General features: G+C 36.5%; 2 protein-coding genes across 11 annotated transcripts in view; one reads left to right on the forward strand and one right to left on the reverse strand.

Annotated features, from left to right (window-relative positions):
- The window catches only part of PRR16 (proline rich 16), a 537,790-nt gene that overhangs the window by 324,714 nt on the left and 200,522 nt on the right, over positions 1-12,554 (forward strand). Inside the window, exon 2 of one of the 10 annotated variants that reach the window (XM_077911367.1) lies at positions 8,270-8,423. The exons of the other annotated variants lie outside the window; for them this stretch is intronic. The gene's annotated coding sequence lies outside the window, so the exon portion shown is untranslated. The remainder of the gene's footprint in view (positions 1-8,269; positions 8,424-12,554) is intronic. 10 annotated transcript variants of the gene reach the window in all.
- The window catches only part of LOC144321971 (uncharacterized), a 444,052-nt gene continuing 439,332 nt past the window's right edge, over positions 7,835-12,554 (reverse strand). Inside the window, exon 12 of the mRNA XM_077911346.1 lies at positions 7,835-7,845. The gene's annotated coding sequence lies outside the window, so the exon portion shown is untranslated. The remainder of the gene's footprint in view (positions 7,846-12,554) is intronic.

Consider the following 12,554-nt stretch of genomic DNA (forward strand, 5'->3'; position numbering starts at 1 on the left):
GGTCAACTGTGTTTTTTATGCAGTGTAGCCTCAAGAAGGGAAGGACAGAACTTGGCAGATGCCCTGATTGTTTCAATACCTTCACTGTTCTCTACCAGCCCTCCCAACTGTGTTTCCTCTTTTTATAAGGAAGCTGAATTAATGCATGACTTTTAAAGTTGGATAATCTTGGGTTGGGGTATGGCTCCTTGACTAACGAAGCTGTGTGCCTGTTAACTGGTTATTTAATTTCACTTTAGATTCACATGGTTAACAAGAACACGTTCTCTTGTGCTAGCCTCATGCCTTATGTATGTAATGAATATTTAGACATATTTGATCAGAGGAATGACTGTGTCCAACAGGGGGTTCAGTGCAGGATATCCAGAATATCTGTTGCATTTACTTACTCATGTAGAATCAGAGGAGAACTTTCTTGCTGATGGAGCCATAAACAAAAGTGAGTCTCAGGCATCCTCTTAGATCCCAATTTATAATCACTTATGGCATTTGGGACTAAAAGTGACATATGGCTTTCATAGTAGCAGCAGACTAGAATGCTGACCATTTCAATAAGACTTCATGAGCCTCTAAAGCTTATACTGATTAGAAATTCAATTTGTGTATTTTGGACAGGACAGTGGTCCCTGTCATTGTGTAACTGAAGGTGTCAGTAGGGACTAATGGTAAACACTTCTTTTCTCACTGTCATTATATTCCTTCAAGTGACTGCATTGGTAACCAGATGCTTTATTCTTTCTTATTGATAGTCAGTGGATGTAACATTGATATCACCTGTAAAATACCAATGAATTACAAAGATGACCAAGACAATAGGCATATGTATTATTTTGGGCAGTGGTGTTGACTTTTGTAATAGGACTGAAGTCAACTGGAAATTGTAAGACATGTACTTAAACACAAAATTTATCTTTCTACCACTCAGAATCCATGTCATTCATATCACTTAAGATGAACTTGCAAATAAGAAATATATTTTCCAATTGTATGTGGATTTGGAAAAGCTAGCAATGGCTCATTCCACAAAATTGGGCTTTCAGGTTTTTTAGTTAGAAATAATTTTGGGAAATTATGTCATTCAAAAACTAGTATTGTTTTATTCACTAAGTAAACCATGTTTCTTGATCTTTGACCCTCCTTGGAGAAATAAATCGTGTGCAAATTTCTTCTGCAACTTTCTCACTGTAGACATATTAAATCTTAGGGTAATACAAATTTTGCAGAAGAATATTAAAGAAACTATCGTAGCTTTAGCTTTCATTTCCATTTGCATGTCATGCCTTAGGAAATTCTTTAGTGGTAATATCTTACTGATTTTTGAGTCTCCTACTGCATGTTAATGGTGAGTGACAGATTAGAACTCAGATAAGGAAATCTGAGTTGTGAGCCCGCCTCCTCAATTAATCAGCTTTGTCCCCTAGACTCTGGGCTCGCTCGCACAGTGCAGAGAATAGACCAGGTAACTCTGAGTTCAGACTACTTCTCTCCTTGTATAGAGAGCACAGAGATTTCAGCTGGTTGGTCTAAGACAAATTTGTTCAGCTAATGTATCTAAAAATATAACCTAATTCTTCTGCCTTGTTTTTGTGCTTTTTCCACTACATCTTCAGATGCCATGCACAATGAAGAAGAAAACACATTCCCAAGTGGTAAATCATTTTCTTCCCTTTAGCAAAACAGATCATGTGAGGTACATAGATTTTCATTCTTACAAAATCCTATGTAGACTTGTTAAACCATGATGTAAGGCCATTAAAAAGAGCAGTGATAACCAAAATATAATGTGTATGCCCTAAGAACCAATTTCATCACACTTGCTTAAGTTGGTGGGGTTACTTAATGGTCCGTTAGATGCTGCTTCCTTTGTATCATATCTTGATTTTAGTAAGAGATCATCTAAACCTAATTACTTTCCAAAGGCTCCACTCCAAATGCTGTCACATTGAGAGTTAAAGCTTTAGTATATGAATTTGATGGAGACATGAAACTTCAGCCCACAAATGTTTATAACAGGGCTTGATCTATAAAATGAATAACTTCCTAGTTCACAAATTATAGATGTAATCTGGCAGAAAATTTTTTAAGGTTTTATCAGTTTGAATTTCTCAGTCACTTTCTTTCCTATGTGGGAGGGCAAAATTTTAGCTTCTAAAATGTAAGTCTGACCACAGTCACAATTGTTTTTTCCATCTAGAAAACTGATTTTTTTTTTTTTTAATGGTGAGCTCTTGCTTCCATGGAAGGGAATTGTATTTCAGCCAAGTCATATTCTTTGAATATAATCACCAAACTTTTCACCAATACCATTGTATGACTCACAGTCTTCTAAAATGGAAAATCCATTTTAAATGGTGTAAAATAGGAATGCGTCTTAATTCCCATTTTTGTGTCTCCCTCTATAGCATATAGAAATGCATGTGTTTTGAAGACCAAATATTAAAACACCTCACAAGAGCCTGCGTAATTCTAGGTATATACATGCATATAACTGTTTAATATATAAGTACTTCCCAATTCTTCCTTACACTATTTTATTCTACTTACATCATGGTATTTGATTTTATTGTATCTGTGCTTTCTTATTTTTCTTTGCCAATTGCTTTACATTATCATTACTGTTACCTTGATAAGATGAAAAGAGATAAGGACTGGCTTTCAGGACACCCGGCTCCAAATAAATGACTGTTATTTGTTAGCTTTTTTTTTCCCACTAGCATTATTGATGCATTATTGGCAAATAAAAATGTATGTATTTAAGGTGTACAATGTGATATTTTGAGATTATGTGTGTGTACATACATACACACACACACACACTGTGAAATGATTGCCACAGTTAAGCTGATTAGTATATCCATCACCTCTCATAGTTATCCTTTTGTGTATGTGTGGTGAGAACACTTGAGATCAGTGTCAACAAATTTTAAATATACATTTTTATGAACTATAGTCTTGATGCTATACTTTCAGTCTCTAGAACCTCTTTATAATATAACTAGAAGTTTATACTATCTAACCAATATCTGCCTTTTTCTGAACCCTCAGCCTGTTCATTAACCACCCTTCTACTCTCTGACTTATTTTTTTTTAGAATCCATATGTAAGTGAGATTATGTAGTATTTGCCTTTCTTTGGTTTATTTTATTTAATGTAACATCCTCCAGTTTTAACTATGTTGTCACAATGGCAGGATTTCCTTTCTTTTAAAGGCTAATAGTTTGGGGTGCTTGGATGGCTCAGTTGGTTAAGTGTCTGCCTTAGCCTCAGGTATGATCCCAGGATCCTGGGATCAAGCCCCACACAGGGAGTCTGCTTCTCCCTCTACACACCTCTCTACCCACTCCTTGTGTTCTGTCTCTCAAATAAATAAATTCTTTAAAAAAATAAAGGCTAATATTTCATTGGCTCTGTGTGTGTGTGTGTGTGTGTGTGTGTATATATATATATATATCACATTTTCTTTATCCACTCATTTGCTAATGGGCATTTAACCATGTTTACGTATTTTGCCTATTTAAAATGAGGCTGCAGTGAACATGGGAATATAAATATCTGCTCAAGATACTTATTTTAATTCCTTTCAGTTTACCCAGAAATAGGATTGCTGAATCAAATGGCAGTTCTATTTTTAATTTTCTGAGGAATCATGATACTGTTTTCCATATTCATTGTAGCAATTTATATTCCGACCAACAAGTAACCTGAGTTGCCGTTTTTTCCCCATTCTTCTGAACACTTGTTATTTTGGGATTTTTTGATACTAGTCGTCCTAGTAAGTGTGAGGTAATGTATCATTGGGGCTTTGATTTGCTTTCCCCTAACAATTGGTCATGTTGAGCATCTTTGCATGTACTTATTGGCCATTTGTGTATCTTTTTTGAAGAAATGGCTATCCAGGTTTTTTTTTTTTTTTTTTTTTTTTTTTTTTTTTTTTTTTTTTTTTTTGCCTATTTTCCAATCCAATTATTTGGGTTTTTGCTATTGAGTTTTTTAAGATCCTTATATATTTTGGATTTTAGCCCCTTATCAGATACAGGGTAAATATTTTCTCCCATTGCATATATTGCTTTTATTTTGTTTGCTGTTTTCTTTGTTATGCAGAAACATTTTAGTTTGGGAGCACCTGGATGACTCAGTCAGTTAAATGTCTGCCTTTGGCTCAGGTCATGATCTCAGGGTCCTGGGCTGGAGTCCCATGTTGGCTCCCTGCTCAGTGGGGAGTCTGCTTCTCCCTCTGCCTCTGTGTCTTCTTCCGGCACTCTTTGTGCTCTCTCTTGAATAAATAAATAATCTCTCTAAAAAAAAAAAAAAAGAAAGAAACCTTTTAGTTTTATATAGTTCCATTTGCTTATTTTTTTCTTTTGTTGTCTCTACTTTTAGTGTCAAATCCAAAAAAAAAAAAAAAAATCACTGCCAACACTAATACTTTAGGCAAATCTCTGGCAGTTCTGGATATTCATTTTCTCATGCAAAACAAAGGGTTTGATTATATATAATTATAATTCCTGTGGTTTCTTTGGCATTCTTAAATAGGAATTGTGATATATAATTACATTTAGATTCATTAAATGCTTATTAGAAGAAATATGAACTATATCTGATAATTAGATTATTGACAGTTTGAATTTTTTAGCATTCTTTAAAATATGTAATATGTTTTTCAAAGTTAGGATTCTTGTTCATAAGTACATCGGAAAAGTAGTTTTGGAACTCATTCTACATGCTTATATTAGAAAATATTTCAGATTCCCAAGAATCAGGGATGGTATGGGTATGGGTTAGAGGTCACCTACCAAAGTATGGGAACTTTTTATTACAAGTGAGATATTTTACTATATCAGGGTTTTTTTTTTTTTAATCTAAAGTTATTTAAGCATTTCCATGTTTTTTGGATATTAAAATTTAAAAATAAGAAATTTTTTAAACTATTGTTTAAAATAGTCTAATCTATGTTAATTTTTTAAAAGATTTTATTTATTTATTCATGAGAGACACAGAAAAAGAGACACAGAAAGAGACACACATTTATTTATTCATGCCTCTCCCACAGGCAGAGGGAGGAGAAGCAGGTTCCATGCAAGGAGCCCGATGTGGGACTCTATCCGGGGAATCCGGGATCAGGCCCTGAGCCAAAGGCGGCCCGCTCAACTGCTGAGCCACCCAGGCATCCCTAATCTGTATGTTAATTAACTTGATTGTGGAAATGTTTTCACGGTGTATACACGCATCAGATCATAATGTTATACACTTAAATATATTACAGTTTTGTCAATTATGTCAGTAAAGCTGAAAATAAAGTAAGGGAAACAATCCATTCTTTCACAAGACAGAATAATGGCCCTGAGATTTTTTTTCACCTAAAGGTTGAAAGATCATTAACAAGTAAATTGGTATGATGAGTTGGAGGTAAATTCTTCCTTCATAAAAGTGACATGTAGTATGGAAAGATAACAGGCTTTTGGGAGGATTATAAATAGGATGCTAACTCTTCTTCTGTGTTTTTGACATAGAAAATTTTGAAACAAAATAGATAACTTGTCACTAGGCTCTAATGTTAGTTCCATATGTAACTTTGAATATGATCTCGCCTATTATTTTAAGGAAGGATTAGTCATATCCTCCTGGGAAGCAATTGGGTAGTGATGCTTTTTTAAAACCACATATATAAATCCCTTTAACAAATGATACTAAGTGTCAGTATTTTCCAATTGTTTTTATACAATTTCTGTAGGGAATTTTAGTGGTTGCTTTATGTGAAGGAGATACAGCTTGCATACTTAATTATGACATCAGTAAAATATGTAGGATTTGGTAATTTTGGTTTTGGTTATCTTTGGATTATAGCACGCTATGGTACAAATTAACATAAAATTTTTTATTGTCTTGTGTTAGTAATCCACAGTTGAAAGATCAGATGTGTGCAGTGGCATAATGGGTTGTAACATTTTCTGGGTATCTAATATACTGGTGATCCACTTAAATGTATGTGTTTTGTACTTGTGCTAAAATGCTGGCTGTTTTTCACTTTCTTCATGTGTAATATATTAGAAGTTAACTGGGGCAAAAGGATTTAAAAAATATTAAAGTGAGGTATAATCTTGAAAAACCAAATGGTAAATTGATGTAATTATACATGCACTGAGATGAAAAGACATTTTAAGGTTCTGTACTCTTAAATTCAGACCAGATAATCTGATTTAACCTTGCCTAAACAACGAGAACCATTGGAAAACTAGTAGTTTCAAAAAGAACATGTCCTGCTATGTTCCAATGGATGTGTAATTCATTGAAATGTGACCTGGAAAGATCATAGGTGTTTGTAATGAAGCCGGACTGTGACTTCTTTCTCTACCACTTTCTGTCTGTGAGATCCGTAGCAAATTTCTGGCCTTACACGTAAAATAAAAAGAAATAATGCTCGCCACTTAAAGATTTGTGGGATGGAAGAGTGCTGGCTAAGAAATATCGTTGTTAATTTTAACATGCATGATAAGCCTTAGTAGTTACTGTCTCAAAACCCGATCTCTCTAAAATACCATTCAATTTCATTGTTTTGCATACTGGGCGTATTATAAGTACAATTAACGTTGCAGTTGGCTCACAAATGGATTTCTTTCACAGTATTTTGACATTGCAATTTATCCTGAATAGTTTTCTCCCTAAATTTTGACAGGTCTGATTTAGACTATTCACACATGGATCATGGCATGTTCTGTGTTAAATGATAAAAAGTCACGGTTGACTGAGTGGGTGACTTACTCTGCCCATTCTAGTAGATGTCACCAAAACAGTAGCTTGACTGACATGTGTTTTTGTATCCTATTGAGTTTTACATATTTTGTTTTGATGGTGTTTGCACCAACAGTTTAGAATTTCTTGGCCCTACAACTCTTTAGAAAAATGTCTTTTGCTGAAGTATGTTCTCTGCTGATGCGAGGTTTTTGATCACAGACTTCAAAATATGGTTGTGTTTGTATATATAAAAAACAAAGTGAGAAATTGAAGCACTCTCTCTGGTTTTCAAATTCATATAATTTTTAAATAGTTTATAGATAAACATTCTGTAATTTAAAGTAGTTTATTGGTAAACATTCTATAAAATTTAAGCTTCAAAAGGGCATTCATTTTGCAATGAGAATAGTCTCTGCCTCTCACTCCTCCTGGGAAGTGAGAGCTGTTAACAGTTCTCGAATTGCTTCCCATACATATTCTAGAAGCAATTCACTATGAATTCAATCAGAAAAGCACTTTTACCTTAACTTAGCCAGCATCCTGCTGTGCTTAGGCTTCACTCTGGTCTTTGATATATTACTCTTAAATTGTTTTTTTTAAAGGTGATTTTCTTATATGTCTTATGAAGTTCTATCAGTTATTTTTCTTTCTGTTCCTGAGGCATACTTAGCTCCTGCATAATTCTTAAGTAAACTGCTTTTCAGCAGTTTGAGTTTGGTCTCTCATGCTGATCAAATTAGTGTGTGTTATGCTTTTTTTTTTTTTTTTTTTTTTTTTTTTTTATGATAGTCACAGAGAGAGAGAGAGAGAGAGGCAGGGACACAGGCAGAGGGAGAAGCAGGCTCCAAGCACCGGGAGCCCAATGTGGGATTCGATCCCGGGTCTACCAGGATCACGCTCTGGGCCAAAGGCAGGCGCTAAACCGCTGCGCCACCCAGGGATCCCTGTTATGCTTTTTTTATTTTTTATTTTAGAAATTGGTGTAGAGGAGCAAACCTATTGTCCTAAACCAAATATCTTGTACATGTCATTTAAGACTCTAATAGCACTCTTGTGCCTATTCATTGGCAGTACAAACTCTTTAACTTCAGAATTCATACCCAGTCTGTGTTGCTGGCTTCCTGGGCTAGTTTTTTTGTTTGTTGTTTGTTTGTTTCTGAGATCTAGTCTGCTTGCCTAGGGCCCTGTCATGAGCTGAATGTTTATGTATCTCCAAATTCTTGTGTGGAAGTCCTAACTCCTGATATTAGGAGGTGGGCCCTCTGAGAGGCAACCTAATTTTAAATGAGGTCATGAGGGCAGCCCGGGTGGCTCAGCGGTTTAGCGCCGCCTTCAGCCCAGGGTGAGTTCCTGGAGACATGGGATTGAGTCCCACATCAGGCTCCCGGCATGGAGCCTGCTTCTCCCTCTGCCTGTGTCTCTGCCTCTCTCTTTCTCTCTCTCTCTGTCCCTCATGAATAAATAAATAAAATCTTTAAAAAAAAATAAATGAGGTCATGAGGGTGAGGTCCTAATGATGAAATTTATACCCTTATAGGAAGAGACCTGAGAGCCTGTTCTTTCTCCTCTCTCTGCCACGTGAGGATACAAGAAGATAGAAGGCCATCTGCAACCCACGAGGGATGTTGGCTGGCCTTCTGAGCCTCTAGAACCAGGAGAGAGAAATTTTTTTGCTGTTTAAGTCACCCAGGGTATGGTATTTTGTTATAACAGTACACACTGTCTAAGACAGGCCCTGACAACCTGTCTAGTAGAGCCTCTTACCTGATGGACTAGACCTCCCATTAGTTTTTCAGTTAACTTTCCTACCACAGTGCTTTTCCCATTGCACTTGTCTGGACTAGACTGCATTCGTAGAGCTGGATGGAAGGTTATCATTAAGATAAGTGACTACCTTCTAGAGGACAGTCCTGTGCAATAAATGATCTGTCATGTTGGTCCAGGCCCTATCTTGTCCAGGCCTTCTCTCCTTCCCACTTGTCTCCACTGTGGTTTGCCATGTGTTTTGGAGGAGGCTACAGAATTATGGCAGTCGTTTGTGTTTCATATGGTTGCAAGGTAGATTTATAATATGATATGACACAAGCTTTAGTTTAAGTGAATTTACCAGGGACTTACATTGTTTCTGTGGTTGTACATATGTCACCACTGCCTGCTGGACAAATGATTACAAGCTTTGCTGTGAGGTAATTACTTAATTGCATATCAGTCATCTTTTAGGAGACCTGGGGAATCCAGAAAAAAACGACTCACCTGGAGCTAGGCAGGATACAGGGATGCAGGATGCAGGACTGCAGATGCCAATATGTGACCCTCATCAGCTGGCTTTCTAGAAATGTAGGTCTCCAGGTAGTCCCCAAAGAGATTCTGGAACAATGGGGTTGAGCTAAAGCCCAGACAATATGTACTTTTTAAAGCTCCATAGGTGGTGACACAGTTGTACAGTTAGTAGGGAATCACAGCACCAAAGAGCAAGAGATGAAGTTTCTGCAATTGATTTTAATCAATGATATCAGACATTTGAGAAAGATCTTTCTTAAAAGAAAACAGAATACAATCATCTGGGGTAAAAGTGACTTTCTAGTGTTTTTTTTTTTTTTTTTAAAGATTTTATTTATTCATGAGAGACACACAGAGAGAAGCAGAGACATAGGCAGAGGGAAAAGCAGGCTCCTTGCGGGGAGCCTGATGCGGGACCCTATCCCAGGACCCTGGGAACACGACCTGAGCCAGAGGCAGATGCTCAACCACTGAGCCACCCAGACACCCCACATTTTAGTGTTTCTATATAAAAAAAATAAAGGACCAAATAGTCTCCCCTCAGCCTCTCCACTTTCTTTATCACCTTATCAAAGGAACCAATTCAGAATAGAAAATACTGTTCAATATTTGTGGATTTATTGTCTGGGTTGTATAGCATGGTGTATAGGCTACAGCACTTTTCATTTTTGTAGTGAGTAGGGTAACATAAAAGTGAGAATTACACATTTTTCGGCAATGATAGATCATACAATACCACAAACCTTTTTTTTTAAGCGATTCTGATACTTTTTTGGCACATAGGATTTAGACATTAACTGTCTTGATATACTAGGTTATGTTGTCACAACCATCTGAGAAGTTTTGTGAAATGAATTTAGCTAATTTTATGAAAACTGTGAAGTGTTTTTAGAACGCTGTCATCACTGGCTCCTGACAAACACAACAATGGAATCACCAGCCACTTCTTAAAGCTTTGATAATAGGTCTTCTGTCTGGTTTCTCAAATCATGGTTCTTTTTTTTAAGTTCTCATTCTGGGTTAAGTAAGATTCATTCATTCCACTCATGTTTTGACAGCCCCATTCCATAAATCTTTCTCATCACGATCCTGCTTTTAGAGGTTGTTTTTCTCTCTTTTTATAAATGTTTGTAAACATTTGTCAGGGATGCCTGGATGGCTCAGTCACTTAAGCATCTTGATTTTGGCTCAGGACATGATCTTAGGGTTGTGAGATCGAGCCCTATGTCGGGCTCAGCACTCAGCAGGAAGCCTACTTATGGTTCTCTGTCTCCCTCTCCCTCTGCACCTCCCCCCCTTTAGAAAATAAATAAAAATAAGTGAATACATAAGTAAACATTTATTAGATGTTCTAAGATTTTCTGTTATATATTCATGAAATATGTTCTTTAATCAATTGTTTAATTTATCCTCTAGGAGCATTAAAGTGCTTTTTTTTTAATGTGCTCTCTTAAAAGCTTGCAAATTTCATATCTGTAAAAACTGTTGAGTGGTGCACAGACTGTTAGAGCATCCAGTGTAATACACTGGGGAGAGATACTTGGTAGTCAAGGGTTAAGGCAAATTCATTGCTTTAGTTTTAACAGTGGTGGCTTTTTGGGGTTTTCCATACAACATGGAGTCTTGCACCTTGGAAACTGAGAAAGAGGAGTGAGAATGGAAAAGACATGGACATGCTTTATAGAGTGTGTTCATTAATAAGGATTTACTGTCTTGGAAGAGATAATGAAATAAAACTCATGGTCCTTGAACTCAGCAAGCTTATGAGTCGGACAAGGCAAGAAGCATACTACAGCATAGCAGAAGATGTCCATTGGAACATAAGACTAAAAGAAATGGTGAAAACAGAACATTACCCCACAAAGAAAAGCAGAACCATGCTTCCTGTGAAGTTCCAGCATGATTAGGAAAGGGTCCATAAAAGAGGTGGGAATGAAGCTGGGCTATGAAGTATGGGCAGGAATTTGCTAGATGGGAGGTAGAATATAATAAATATCAGGGGACTCTTGGAAACAAGGGACCTGGCTGGGAATGGCTGGGTGAAAGGTTAATGCAAAGGAACTACTGGAGATAAAATTAGGGATGTATTATGGCTTTTATGAGACATGTAACAGAAACTCTGGTTAAAGAAAAAATAAAGTGGTAGGGATTATTGGATCAGACAGTGTAAAATTCCAGGTAGAAGATTAAGTTTAGATATGGCTTATGAGGATCTGAAGTTGTGACCAGGACCTGGTTTCTCTGTTGTTGTTTCTTGATCCTACATCCCCAGAGTTTGTTCTGTTTCAAGGTTACAAGCCTCTTTCATCCAGGAGATGAGAGTACCTCTGTAGTCAATTCCATAGAAGAGTAATAAAAGTCTTCCTCCCAAAAGTTCCAACGAATGTCTCTAAACAGTTTACCTCACTATCTTTGAAGGCATTACTGTGGGTTGAGAGGATGGGATGTATTGAATGGTTTCTGCCAGTCAGTTTCAATCCTAGAGCTGGCTGTCACACCCACCTGAACTTCTGAAAATGGAAAATTGAGTTTATCAAGGGAAAATTAGGGTACTGTTGGCAGAAGAAAGGTAGGGTAGCTGGTGAAAAAGGCAGCCACTAGATGTCCTGGATAGTTAAATATATTGGTCCAGATGTATAACAGAGGGACTGAAGAAGCTCAGATGGTTTTCAGTAGAAACATGAACCATGACCTGGTACAAAGAATAATGGAAAAGCATAACATTAAATAACCTACCACTTAGGCTTTATTTTACCAGTGGAAACTCTTGCACATGTGCATAGAGACATGTACAGTAATATTCATAGTAGCACTGTTCACAGTAGCAAATTTGAAAACCATCTCAATGTGAATGAGCATAAGAGGAGATGATGTAATTTATTGTGTATTCACAAAATAATACCATAGGCAAAATGAATAACCTTAGCAAAATCCAATGACATGGATAAATCTTAGTAATAAACTATTGAATGAAAAAATGGATTCTCAAAGGTTATAAACATAATTTTTCTGTAAATTTAAAAACAACTAAGATTTTAAAATATGTAGTTTTTAAGAATAATACCAGTGCAATAAAATTATACACAAAGGGATGAAACAGAAAATAAATAAACAAGGTATATAGGTAATATAAATGGCTGAATCACATGGTTTGGGGAAAAAATCAGTATGAGAATATAGAGTTCACTGGAGTGGGAATGTTGGGATGTTATTTAATAGGTCATGGTCATCAATATTTTCTCCTAGAAGAAGGAATTTAACCAGAGAATGGATGGAACTAAAGGAGGGAGCCATGTGGTTGACCAAGGATGAGACCTCTCCTGGGTAGAGGGACTAGTAAATGCAAATGCAGTGGCTAATGCAATGGGAGTATGCTTGATGTGTCCCGGCAGCTTCAGAAAAGCCAGTATGGCTGAAGCACACAGGTATGGGGAAACATGGTAGGATGAAAAGTCAGAACAGCAGAGGAGGTTCAGATCACGTTGTCTATCAACCTTATTATAAGACCTGGTTATTAACCGCCATTAGGTAGGAATCCTTTG

Source organism: Canis aureus, chromosome 10 (assembly GCF_053574225.1).
Source record: "Canis aureus isolate CA01 chromosome 10, VMU_Caureus_v.1.0, whole genome shotgun sequence".
Taxonomy (NCBI): Eukaryota; Metazoa; Chordata; class Mammalia; order Carnivora; family Canidae; genus Canis; species Canis aureus.